We start from the raw sequence: 12,674 nt of genomic DNA, 5'->3' as shown, positions 1-12,674 counted from the left end.
TAAACATGAGGACACCGATGACGCGCAACAATTAACGCACAAAACACTTCTGTATCATTTGCTTCTTTATTTACACATGCCACTGTCCAAACTACAAATCAGCACATGGGATCAACTGTCAAACAAACGCACAGAATATCAAATCATTCAAATTGCGGTATGTTGCGCTATGTTGCGGTCAACAGAAAGTTTTGCCTCGTGCTCACCCTACCTTCTGCTCATCACATCAGGTGCTGTGCACAAGTGAGTGCAACCACATTTACCTTATACCACACCCATGAGACACGCCCCACACCCATGCACCAATACAGTGAGTCCATTTAAACCAACCCACTTAGTCAGACGGAAATAACTCACATGGCTCCTACAACTTTACTTCACTCGAAGAAAGACTTCAATCCCATCTTGTGTTAAATTTGTCAAGATCTCCTAATACCTGACAACTTCCCTCAATAAGTATGACGGATAGACATGGTAAATTGAAAACACCAGAATTTAACATTGAAACAAATGACAAAGTCTCCTGAGAGACCAGCAAAAATTGCCATAGCTGACTGTTTCAAGTCATCAAGGCGAGTCATCAAAGCGCATCACAGCACTGTCAAATGTTGGGTGATGCAAGAACTGATTGGGTTTGATAATACCAGACACCTTCCCTCAACAAAAGCAACGGATAGAAATAGGAAATTGAAAACGCCAGAAATTAACATTGAAACAAATTACAAAGAGCTTGGCTTGGTATGAAAACAATGGCAGGGTTACAGACGAAAGGTAAAAGCAGCATTACCTTAGAGGGGTTTACCTCTGACAAACATCTGGCAGACAGTCCTAACAGTTTTTACCTTCGTTTTGAGAACTATGATTGTTCTAGGCAGACCAGCACACTGAGGGAAAAGACCATCACTCCCCCATCTATTTGTATTGATGAGACAGGGGTAGCTAATCTTTTTAGACATACCAAAAGCAAGAGTCCTGGACCTGACAACATCTGTGGACAGGTACTGAGAACTTGTGCTGATCAGCTGAGTGGGATTTTTCACTATATCTTCTCACTTTCTTTAGAGCTACAGACAGTACCTAAAATTTGGAAACATGCGATCATTGTTCCTGTTGCTAAGGGCAGTTCTCCTAAGGCACTGAATGATTTTAGGCCTGTGGCTCTGACTTCTTTAGTGATGAAGACATTTGAGAAGATAATTAAGAAGGAGATTTTAATGCATGTTGAACACCATCTTGACCCCTTCCAGTTTGCCTATAGAGCAGGGAGAGGTGTGGAGGATGCTGCTGTCACACTCCTGCATCTCTTGTATAAGCATCTTGAGGCCCCCCACACCCATGCAAGATTATTATTTGCTGACTTTTCATCTGCATTTAATACAATTCAACCCCTCTTACTTGCTGACAGGCTTTACAATCATTTCAAGCTTGACACTAGTCTGGTCGGCTGGGTGACAGACTTTCTGACTAATAGGTCACAATGTGTGAGGGTAAATCATGTCTTTTCTGATGTGCTCTCCTCCTCTACTGGATCACCCCAGGGTTGTTGCCTCTCTCCCCTTCTGTTCATTCTGTACACAAATGAGTGTCGCAGCAATTTCACAAACAGACACATCCTGAAGTTTGCTGATGACACAGTGATCGTCAGTCTTCTAGTGGGGGACGAGTCAGGCCATGGACAGGTTGTAGATGATTTTGTGAATTGGTGTGATGAGTCCTTCCTCTCACTTAACGTGTCAAAAACTAAAGACATGATTATTGATTTTAGGAAGTCCTCTTATAGCTCATCACCCACTATCATTAAAACTGCCGATATTGGGATCGTTGAGAGTTATAAATATCTAGGTGTGGTACTTGACCATAAACTGTGTTTTGAATCTCATGCTGATGCCACTACTAAAAAAGTTCAACAAAGACTGTTCTTTTTAAGGAAAATGAGATCTTTTAACGTCTCATCTGAGATGTTGTCCTTGTTTTATAGAAGTTTTATCGAATCTGTGATGTCTTTTTGTATCGCTGCATGGTTTGGTAACCTGACGGTGAAGAATAAGAATCGGTTGGGACTTCTGGTAAAAACTGCTAGCAAAATTTCAGGGCGCTGGCAAGATGGACTTTTGGCCATTTACAATAGAAATGTGCTTAGAAAGGCTCATTCTATTATTAATTGTGTGAACCATCCACTTCACAGTGAGTTTGAGTTGTTGCCTTCCGGCCGCCGTTTTAGAGTACCTCCAAGGAGGACTAAAAGACTCCAGGTCTCTTTTATCCCTACTGCGTCTTGTCTCCTTAATGGCAAATAATTGTCCTTGAACTTTCTATCATTATTATTGTTTTATAGTATTGTTCTGTTTGTTCTTATCCTCCTGCTGCTAAACTAATTTCCCCTTGTGGGACAACAAATAAATCTAATTGAAGTCTCCTGAGAGACCAGCAAAAACCTCCATAGCTGACTGTGTTTCAAGTCATCAAGGCGGGAATTGGTTAAAGTTTTCAACCAGCAATAATCACGTCTCAGTAGAACTTCATAGACTATGAAATTGCCTCTGCACAAGAATAACCAGTGAGTTTCAGCTTTTCAGGTGGGTATGAATCAACACTCACATCACTGATGGTGCACTTTCAAATGTTGGGTGATGCAGGAACTAACTGGGTTTGAATTGGGGGATTACTCACGTGATTGGTTGACCATTTGGAAATCCCGCCCATTTATTGGCTCAGTTAATTGTATGCATTGACCAGGAGCAAAGGGTCAATACTTTGCTTCACTCGAAGAAGGACTTTAATCCCATCTTGTGTTAATTTTGTCAAGATCTCCTAATACCTGACAACTTCCCTCAATAAGTATGACGGATAGACATCGTAAATTGAAAACGCCAGAAATTAACATTGAAACAAATGACAAAGTCTCCTGAGAGACCAGCAAAAATTGCCATAGCTGACTGTTTCAAGTCATCAAGGCGGGAATTGGTTAAAGTTTTCAACCAGCAATAATCACGTCTCAGTAGAACTTCATAGACTATGAAATTGCCTCTGCACAAGAATAACCAGTGAGTTTCAGCTTTTCAGCTGGGTATGAATCAACACTCACATCACTGATGGTGCACTTTCAAATGTTGGGTGATGCAGGAACTAACTGGGTTTGAATTGGGGGATTACTCACGTGATTGGTTGATCATTTGGAAATCCCGCCCATTTATTGGTTCAGTTAATTGTATGCATTGACCAAGAGCAAAGGGTCAATACTTTGCTTCACTCAAGGTTCAAGGTTCTTTATTTGTCACATGCATAGTCATACAAGTATAACACACAGTGAAATGTAGCCTGACACGCTCCTCAACATGTGCAAAAATTGTGGGAGGGTGTAGAGGAAGAGCTGACTGTTTCAAGTCATCAAGGCGAGTCATCAAGGCGCATCACAGCACTGTCAAATGTTAAATGATGCAAGAACTGATTGGGTTTGATAATACCAGACACCTTCCCCTCAACAAAAGCAATGGATAGAAATAGGAAATTGAAAACGCCAGAAATTAACATTGAAACCACTTACAAAGTCTCCTGAGAGACCAGCAAAAATTGCCATAGCTGACTGTGTTTCAAGTCATCAAGGCGGGAATTGGTTAAAGTTTTCAACCAGCAATAATCACGTCTCAGTAGAACTTCATAGACTATGAAATTGCCTCTGCACAAGAATGACCAGTGAGTTTCAACTTTTCAGCTGGGTATGAATCAAAACTCGTATCACTATAGGGCGCCGTTTGTAAAGTGAAACATGCTGAAATTAACGGCAACATTTTTCCACATTTAGCTCAACACAAGTCATTTTTTACAACATTTAGTAAAATATTTGTAACTTTTCATATTTAAAACAGAATTTTAAATGCTAAATCTAAATGTCAAATATTCAATCTAAATGTTAAATCTAAATATTATATTTAAATCTAAATGTTCAGTTCAGTTCTTTTTTATTTTAAACATATACATTCACCAACATTTCATAAAATCATTCCATACAGTTGTTTGAAAAGGAGTAGGCAGAAGTATATACTTATTTAGCCCTACCCCCTCAGGTTTACATCCTCATCATCTAAATTTGAACAACAAAAACGTATACAATGTCTTCAACTTAGAACATAACATCTCAAAAAAATATTTTCACATGTTCAACTAAAACTATATTTAGATTTGCTAATTTGCAGAAGAAAATAAACATGAGTTTGACTGCTGTCTTGGGTTAATTGCATTTTCTTCATTCTTATACTTATTAAATATTTCTTTTTTGAGTTTTATTTTAAACTGTTTTATATCACTACTGACTTTTATTTCTTCTTTTAACTCATTCCAGAATTTAACTCCCGCTATTGAAATAGACATCCTTTTCAATGTTGTTCTTACTCTTTGTAATTTTAAATTCCACTTCCCTCTAAAATTATACCTCCCTTCTCTTTCTAAGAACCATTTACTTATTTCGATTGGGAGCATTCCTTTCCTTACCTTATATATTATTTGCACTGTTTTAAACTTCACCAGATCCTGGAATTTTATAGCTTGCGTCCTAATAAAGAGTGCATTTGTGTGACCCCTATACCCCTCCTGATTTATTAGTCTAATGGCCCCATTCTGCATTATGATTATAGTCTGAATATTACTTTTATATGTATTTCCCCAAACCTCTACACAATAACTCATGTATGGTAATAGCAAAGCACAATATAACATATACAATGTTTTCCTATCCAGAAATTGTTTTACTTTCCCCAAGACAGCAATGCCCCGTGCTAACTTTCCCCTCACATAAGTGATGTGTGATTTCCAACAGGCCTTTTGATCAATGATCACACCAAGAAATTTTATGGCATTAACCCTTTCTAGATATATATTATCGACACAAATTTCAATGTTAATGTTTTTCTTATAGTTTCCGAATAACATAAATTTTGTTTTATTTAAATTTAAGGACAATTTGTTTCTATCAAACCACTTCTTTAATATCTTTAACTCCTGTGTGATCACCTCCAAAACCTGTTGAAATTCCGCACCTGAACAAAGTATATTGGTATCATCTGCAAAAATTACAAACTTCAGTATCTTCGATACTTTACAAATATCATTTATATACATAATAAACATTTTCGGACCTAATACTGATCCTTGAGGTACTCCACATTCAATATCCATCAATTTAGATTTAAACTCATTTATTTGTACATATTGCTGTCGATTCATCACATAGCTGTGTATCCAATCCAGTACCACACCCCTGAACCCATATTTTTCCAGTTTGATTTTTAGAATTTCGTGGTCAACAGTATCAATGCTTTTTTTAGATCTAGAAAGACTCCAAGTGCATACTTCTTGTTATCCATACATTCTGTTATTTCTTCCATTAAATCCATCAATGCCAAAATTGTTGATCTATTATTTCTAAACCCATACTGGCAATTTGCCAACAAATCATGTTTATCCACAAAGCTATCAAATCTTTTTAGAAATAGTTTTTCCAGTATCTTAGAAAACTGGGAGAGTACCGACACTGGTCTATAATTTGTAAAACAATGCTTTTCACCTGATTTATAAATGGGAATAATTTTTGCAACTTTCATTTTTTGTGGAAAAACCCCTTCCTGGAAAGACAAATTAAAAATATATTGTAGTGGTTTTACAATACCATCAATTACTCTCTTTACCGTTAACATATCAATATCATGACAGTCAGTACTTGTTTTGTTCTTAAGTCCACTGACAATATCATATATCTCCTTCTCTTCCACTGCTCTTAAAAACATTGAACTTGCATTCCTTTCAATGTTTCCTCCAGTCTCCCTTTCTATCATATCAACCTTTATTTCCGCAGCCAGTTTTGGCCCTATATTTACAAAAAATTCATTGAATCCATTTACTACTTCGTTCATTTTACTAATAGTATTTGTCCCTTCCGTAAAATACCCAGGGTAGTCAGTAGTCCTTGGTCCATTTTTTATTATACTATTTAATACCTTCCATATCCCTTTCATGCTATCTTTATTATCTTCTAACTTTTTGATGAAGTATTCTTTTTTACAAGTTCTCATTATGTTAGTTAATTTATTTTTATACTTTTTATATTTATTTTCAGATTCTGTAGTTCTCTTTTTAATGAATTATCTATATAAGATGGGGGTTTTTTTTACAGGCATTTTGCAGTCCCTTTGTCATCCATGGTCTTCCTGCATACTTGTCTTTCCTGTTGACTTCAATGAGTAGGCTGTTTTCCTCTAATAAGGCCACGAATATGCTTAAGAATGCCTCATAGGCTTTATTGACATCCTTGTGTTTATATACAATAGTCCAATCTTGTTTTATTAACTCATTTTTGAGACACTGCATTGTCTTTTCTGTTCTAATTGTTTTATATATTGTCTTACATTCATTTCTATGAACTTCATAGCAACAGTCATAAGTTACAAAAACTGGTAAGTCACTTATATCATTTATCAATATCCCCCCTTTTATATTTTCTTCCATTACATTTGTAAAAATATTATCTAATAGAGTTGCACCATGAGTGGTTATTCTCGTCGGTCTTGTTATCAGGGGAAATAATCCCATACAATACATTGAATCAATAAATTCTTCAATTCTCTTATTATGATTTGGGTTCAATAAATCAATATTAAAGTCTCCACAGATAAACATTCTTTTCTGATTCAGATTTGTATACAAGTCCTCCATAATGTCCTTAAAAGTCTCAATCTTTGACCCTGGTGCTCTATATATGCAACTGACAATCATATTTTTCTGTTTTTTCATATTTATTTCCACTGTTATACATTCCATCACTCCATCTACCACCCTCGTCATTCTTCTCATTTTTTCAAACCTTAAATTTTTATCAACATAGAGTGCCACCCCACCTCCTTTTTTATTAGTCCTATCTAAGTGGAGGAATTCATATCCCTCTATCTCAAAATCCTCTTCTTTTCCAGTGTTTATCCAAGTCTCTGATATTGCTATTACACCAAATGGTTGATTAAACTGTGCTATATATTCTTTAATAAATTGAAAGTTTGCATATAGACTTCTACTATTGAAATGAACCATGGTTATATTCTTACCCCACTCTAGGTTCCTATTAAATAGTTCCATTGTATAATAATTACAGTCCTTTAACATTTTGGTAAAAAAAATTACAGTCAGGATCTATATTGCTATCATACCCCAGTGTCCCACTTTCAACATCCATTTGATTTGTTACTTGAAATCTGTCAGACATCTGACTTTATTATATATCTTATCCACATACCATCACCTTTAACAATACTTTGTCTAAGCCAAGTACCAACCAATTTGACAATTCATTGAAAGTACCATCGACCATCCCAATGCTTTGCCTTACATTTTATCAGCCGTATTTTTCTAATTCTGTCAGCTCTTTAATGACTAAGACCTTTGCCTGCTCCGGTGTTCCATTTAACTTAATGAACACCTTACAATCTGATGTCCAGGTTGACTGTATTTTCTTCTGTTTTCTTAATAATCTTGCTTGTCTTGCAATATCTGCGTTTTTCTTGATTAGGTATTCATTAACGTACACATTCGTTCCTTTCAACTTTCTTCCTTGCTTCAGAAGCTCTTTCTTCTGCTTCCTATTAAAAAATCTTATAATAATGGCAGGTTTTTGATTCTTGTTTTTTGTTAAATGTTAAATCTAAATATTATATTTAAATCTAAATCTAAACGTTAAATCCAAATGTTAAATGTTAAATCTAAATGTTAAATCTAAATGCTAAATTTTAAATCTAAATGTTTAGGCTAACATGCAAATGTATTGCACAGATCAGCGGAAATACCAAAATAAAAGCTTTCCGAAAACCTCCGGTGCAAAAGTGTGCCGGTAGTGGTCAGACACGTTCTCACTCCCAAAGCGTAATAATTTTCGCTAGGTGACAAATTGTCAACATTTTATGCTTTCGGGTACCCAACACGTTCCTAAATGACGGCATCGGAAAAAGGAGAGCACATGAGAACCGTTTGGAATCAATCTACAGATGTTCTTTCATTTTCTAAAAATTGCTTTGGAAAACACTATTTTACGTCATTTAACTGCTAGTAAAGGTTGGGAATAAGGTTATAGTAAGGGCTAAGGTTAGGTTTAGGGCTGGAACACATGGCTGGAACGTCTATTATGGCGGGACCGTCATTCCACTGGAATTCAGCCATAACCCGACCATGAGAAAGCACGTCCGGCGATTTAGCTGAAAACATCGGAAGATCCGTTTTGTCGGCCCTCCAAAGGTTCAGCAGTAGTGCACTCTTAGCAGCTGCAGTCTCCACTTTACAATCGCTGCAGCACATGTCCAGCAAAATCGCTGGACATGCTCGTAGGCAAGAAGTGAAGCAGCACATGGCGGGGAGAAGTGAGGAGGAGAACAGACACAATTTTGCACCAGAGGTTTTCGGGAAGCTTTTATTTTGGAATTTCCGTTGATCCGTACAATAAATTTGCATATTAGCCTAAACATTTAGATTTAACATTTAACATTTAGATTTAACATTTAACATTTAGATTTAAATATAATATTTAACATTTAGATTTAATATTTAACATTTGATGAAAAGTTACAAATATTTTACTAAATGTTGTAAAGAATTACTCGAAAAAGCATGTTTCACTTTACAAACGGCGCCCCATATATCACAGCTGACTGTCTTCAAATCCAACAAAAGTGGTATCAAACGTTTGTGCTACGTTTGTGCTGCAAAAATTTTCGTTTGTGCTACTATCATTTTAAAGATATTAATAAAAATTTCTAGAGGTCATCAGAGGTCAACCAGCCCCCCCACATTAATTAAATCAAACAAAATGGGTGTCAATCAACTGTGCTAGGTTTGTGCTGGTTTGTGCTGCTAAAATTTTCCTTTATGCTGCCTCTGTTTTAAAGATATTAATGAAAAGGTAAAGGTCAAAAGGTCAACCAGCCCCCTCACATTACCCAAATCAAACAAAATTGATGTCAAACGTTTGTGCTACGTTTGTGCTACGTTTGTGCTGGTTTGTGCTGCAAAAATTTTTGTTTGTGCCGCTATCATTTTAAAGATATTAACAAAGATTTCTAGAGGTCAACAGAGGTCAACCAGCCACCCCATATTAATGGAATCAAACAAAATTGATGTCAAGCGTTTGTGCTGGTTTGTGCTGCAAACGTTTTTGTTTGCGCTGCTAACATTTTAAAAATTTTAATAAAATAACGTCTTGATGCGTGCTTAATCATCCAGGTAAGTAAATCCCAAAAGGTTGATTCTGTTCATCTGGACATTTTCAGTTGGAGAAACGTTTCGTCACTCATCCAAGTGACTTCTTTTGACCTTTACATTTTCATTAATATCTTTAAAACAGAAGCAGCACAAGCAAAAATTTTAGCAGCACAAACCAGCACAAACGTAGCCAGTGTTGGGAAGGTTACTTTTAAAATGTATTCCATTACAGAATACAGAATACATGCCCCAAAATGTATTCTGTAACGTATTCCGTTACGTTACTCAATGACAGTAACGTATTCTGAATACTTTGGATTACTTAATATATTATCATGCTTTTTACAACAACGTGAATGTACTATTGCTGTGTGATTTATTACTATTACTGAAGGTCCGCGACTCCGAACTGTAGTAAAGGGACCTCTGACTAATACGGCGGGGTCCCTGTCGGCTTGTCGCCGAAAACTAGCTCTACTTTGTTGTGTGGGTCAACTTTTCTTGCGAGAGACAGAGAGAGGCGTTGAAAGACTGCTCCAACGGAACTTATTGTTTTCGGAGGAAAACACGAACACGGTGTACAGTCGAGTCTTAATAGCTTACTTACAACTGGGCTCATCAGGCACTCTTCTTGGCTGAAGTGGTTATTATTATATTTACATGCTTCCAGCTCCCGTTTTTCCTCGATGACAACTCGTACCTTTCCACTCCCCTTTTTCTCCCTCCTCGCGCTCACAGACCCATAACGTGTATGGCAGTCCATTCTCCCTGCAGCACGGACTACACTGCCCATGATGCTACATTCTTTAATAATAATAATAATAATAATGGATACTTTATTGATCCCCATGGGGAAATTACTTGTTTTTTCTCTGCATTTGACCCATTCACTCAGTGAAGCAGTGGGTAGCCCACTAAGCAGGCGCCCGGGGAGCAGTGTGTAGGGACGGTACCTTGCTCAGGGGTACCTCAGGGTAGCCGTTAAGTGGATTCGAATCGCTATGCTTGTAGCATTCTGCCTGTTAGCTTAGCACAACAACAACAACGAAAAGGCGCTCTCTCACCTAGGAAACACACAGTCGCAGAGAGAGAGAGCGCGTCGCCCTGTAACCATGGCAACCGTAACGCTGCCGCCTGGAACAACAGAACGTAGCTGTCAAACAAAACCCAAACAGTCCTGACCTGCGACAAAATGAAACAGGAAAGTACCGCAGTGTAATCCATTTATTTCAACAAAGTAACTGTACTCTGAATACCACCTTTTTAAACGGTAACTGTAACGGAATACAGTTACTCATATTTTGTATTTTAAATACGTAACGGCGGTACATGTATTCCGTTACTCCCCAACACTCATAGCTGGACTGGCCATCGGGCATACCGGGCATTTGCCCGGTGGGCTGTTGGTGATTTTTTGTTTTTATGGGCCGATGGATTTTTTTTTTTTTTAGGAAGGGTATATATAATGAAAGGTGTTGGATTGGCCAGTTGGTCATGATCGACTCTGGGCTGGACCAATTACAGCCGAGGAGGCCGGATGCACCCGCCCCCTTGTTTAGCAATCACGTGATTTTCGCGCATTGCATGCCGGGAACTCGTGGCAAAACAATCAAAGTACCGCATCAAATGCAAGCATTTGCAGCACCGCAAAACGTTCATTCTCCGGTTCCAATACCTTCTTGTTTTTTCTTTGCCCCCCAAAAAGGTATGTACAAAACGAAGGAGAACAATGCCGGTCCGTACAAAGACAGACTCGATGAAAAGACAAAGAAAAGATACGAGGAAAAAATCAAAGGAGTGAAAGGGTCAGACCCTTACGAGCACACAGAGTGGACAAAAGACGTTAGCGTGCTGCCCAACTTTCACCACGCTCAGATTTATAATTATACGGTTCTTGGAGTGAGTGCATACACTCATGAAGTTTTTAGAAACTTCAGGTCACTGGTCTTACTTCGGAAACATGGCTTAAAAAATTTCTCTTCAATGACGTAATCCGATAAAAAAAAAAACGATCTCTTTACCCGTCGGCTTCCCATGGCTGTCATGCAACCGGCTATTGCAGTTAATAATACAACAGCTTCTTGACATTTTTTGGGTTTCTTTTTATCGCTGTGTAACTGAGTTCAATTGAAAGCCTGCGTGCGCTAGTACCTCTTGCCACAAGTTCCCAGAATCCTTTGCGGTTTTACCCCTGAATGACGTCACATTTTCAATCTTTATCCTGGTGGGCCGGTCTCTAGTCAAAATGCCCGGGCCGATTTTTTGTCCCAGTCCAGCCTTGCCAACACTGAACGTAGCACAGTTGATTGACACCCCTTTTGTTTGATTTAATTAATGTGGGGGGGCTGGTTGACCTCTGATGACCTCTAGAAATTTTTATTAATATCTTTAAAATGATAGTAGCACAAACGAAAATTTTTGCAGCACAAACCAGCACAAACGTAGCACAAACGTTTGATACCACTTTTGTTGGATTTGAAGAAGGTGGGGGGGCCAACTTCACTCACATGACGACATGACAGCTCCCCAAAAATGAAGCCAAAACGTCTCTATCGCCCCCTGGTGTCTGGCTGCAGTATAGGTCATAAACCCCGCCTCCTCCATGGTAGCGGATGGGACCGGGGTCAGACTAAACTAAAAAAAAAAAAAGTAAAATTTATTCTCCTTAGAAAATTTTTTTCCAAAGATTCTTTCTTTTGTTTTCAATAGTTCTCATTACGCTGATTTATGTTCAAGGGGTCTCCTCTTCCATAAGTTTGATTCTAACTCCTACCGCGGTGATGTTAAATTGGGGTGAAACGTCATCATAAGACCTTTAACCGGCAGCTGCAGTCACGGAGAAACTTGCGTATCTCTGTTCGAGAATAGCAGATAGAGCGTAGGCTCTGAGAGGAGGGCCAGCGTTTACGCTACGAAAACACGACAGAGTGTTTTAACCTGACAGCCTGAGGTGTTCTTCAGTAAACTGGACTACCCGACTGAAGGACCCGAGGCCCTGCTGCACTTTTTCGGTAAGTTAAACGTGTTTGTAAGCTAATTCGTAACTACTAGTGATGGGCAGATGAAGCACTGAAGCTTTTCATTCAATTGGTTCACCCCAGCACAAAGCTTCTTGAAGCTTCATTTGCTCTAGTAGGACACCTACTGGACGTAAAAATATTAGTTGGCAAGAATTTGAAGTGTGGCCTTTTGCACACAGCCTGTAAATGTCAACAACAAAAGGAGTGTGTAAAACATTTATATTGTAATGATGCAGTATACTGTGTATATTTATACTGGCAGTATGGAAAATGATTATTTGGAAATGCTTAAAATGGAAATGATCATTTACTGTGAGGTGAGGTGTGGTTGGGGTGTGGACAGTGGTTGTGCTTTTGTAACGTTGAGGTATGGACAGCTACACACTGAGGCCTCAGTCCTGCCTGTTCACATTTTATTCTGTAAAA

The 12,674-nt window shown here is 38.1% G+C and overlaps 3 non-coding genes across 3 annotated transcripts; all 3 read right to left on the bottom strand.

The window, feature by feature from the left end:
• Nucleotides 1-2,412: 2,412 nt before the first annotated feature.
• On the bottom strand, nt 2,413-2,552 carry LOC146646272 (U4 spliceosomal RNA). The gene has a single exon (XR_014908970.1). It is a non-coding gene; the product is annotated as a U4 spliceosomal RNA (small nuclear RNA).
• A 349-nt stretch (nt 2,553-2,901) lies between these two features.
• LOC146646271 (U4 spliceosomal RNA) lies at nt 2,902-3,039 on the bottom strand. Its single transcript, XR_014908967.1, has one exon. It is a non-coding gene; the product is annotated as a U4 spliceosomal RNA (small nuclear RNA).
• Nucleotides 3,040-3,548: 509 nt separating this feature from the next.
• Nucleotides 3,549-3,688, bottom strand: LOC146646270 (U4 spliceosomal RNA). Its single transcript, XR_014908951.1, has one exon. It is a non-coding gene; the product is annotated as a U4 spliceosomal RNA (small nuclear RNA).
• Nucleotides 3,689-12,674: the final 8,986 nt, after the last annotated feature.

This window comes from Rhamphochromis longiceps, linkage group LG19 (genome assembly GCF_057381845.1).
Source record: "Rhamphochromis longiceps isolate RC_006_pf linkage group LG19, R_longiceps_female_GT1.1, whole genome shotgun sequence".
Lineage (NCBI taxonomy): Eukaryota > Metazoa > Chordata > Actinopteri > Cichliformes > Cichlidae > Rhamphochromis > Rhamphochromis longiceps.
This window is presented reverse-complemented; position numbering and strand designations above follow the sequence as displayed.